Source organism: Myotis davidii, unplaced genomic scaffold (genome assembly GCF_000327345.1).
Source record: "Myotis davidii unplaced genomic scaffold, ASM32734v1 scaffold3656, whole genome shotgun sequence".
Taxonomy (NCBI): domain Eukaryota; kingdom Metazoa; phylum Chordata; class Mammalia; order Chiroptera; family Vespertilionidae; genus Myotis; species Myotis davidii.
This window is the reverse complement of record NW_006287603.1, coordinates 6,497-7,278: the sequence shown is the minus strand read 5'-3', so window position 1 is coordinate 7,278 and position 782 is coordinate 6,497.

The following is a 782-nucleotide window of genomic DNA, read 5'->3' as shown; positions in this document are numbered from 1 at the left end:
AATATATCACCGTAACTCTCTTACAGTTTTACCAGAATTTCAAACTCTAAACTCCCTTAATAGTTGATTGTGACAGTTATATAAATTATGACTTTCCTCACTTTGCTTTTTGTTTTCCTCATGTTTCAGGGTGCCCTTAGAAAGGGATAATTCAGAAGAATTTTTAAAATGAGAAGCAAGAGCAAACCAATTAGCAGAAGAAATTGAATCAAGTGCCCAGTACAAAGCCCAGGTAGCCCTGGAAAATGATGATAGGAGTGAAGAAGAAAAATACACAGCAGTTCAGAGAAATTCCAGTGAACGTGAGACTCACAGCATAAACACTAGGGAAAAATAAATATATTCCTCCTGGACAAAGAAATAGAGAAGTCATGTCCTGGGGAAGTGGGCGACAGAATTCACTGCATATGGGCCAGCCTGGATCGGGCTCCATGACATCAAGATCCACTTCTCACACATCAGATTTCAACCCGAATTCTGGTTCAGACTAAAGAGTAGTTAATGGAGGTGTTCCCTGGCCATCGCCTTGCCCATCTCCTTCCTCTCGCCCACCTTCTCACTACCAGTCAGGTCCCAACTCTCTTCCACCTTGGCAGCCACTCCTACACAGACGCTCTCCAGACCCCCCCACGCGGCCATCCAGACCCCCATCTCACCCCTCTGCTCATGGTTCTCCATTTCTTTTATTACCTGTATTATAAAGCTAAAGCCTTCGTCAAATGGAGAGACTTGCTTACAGGAGCCTGGAAGGGACCTGATGTACTTTTAACCTTGGGGAGAGG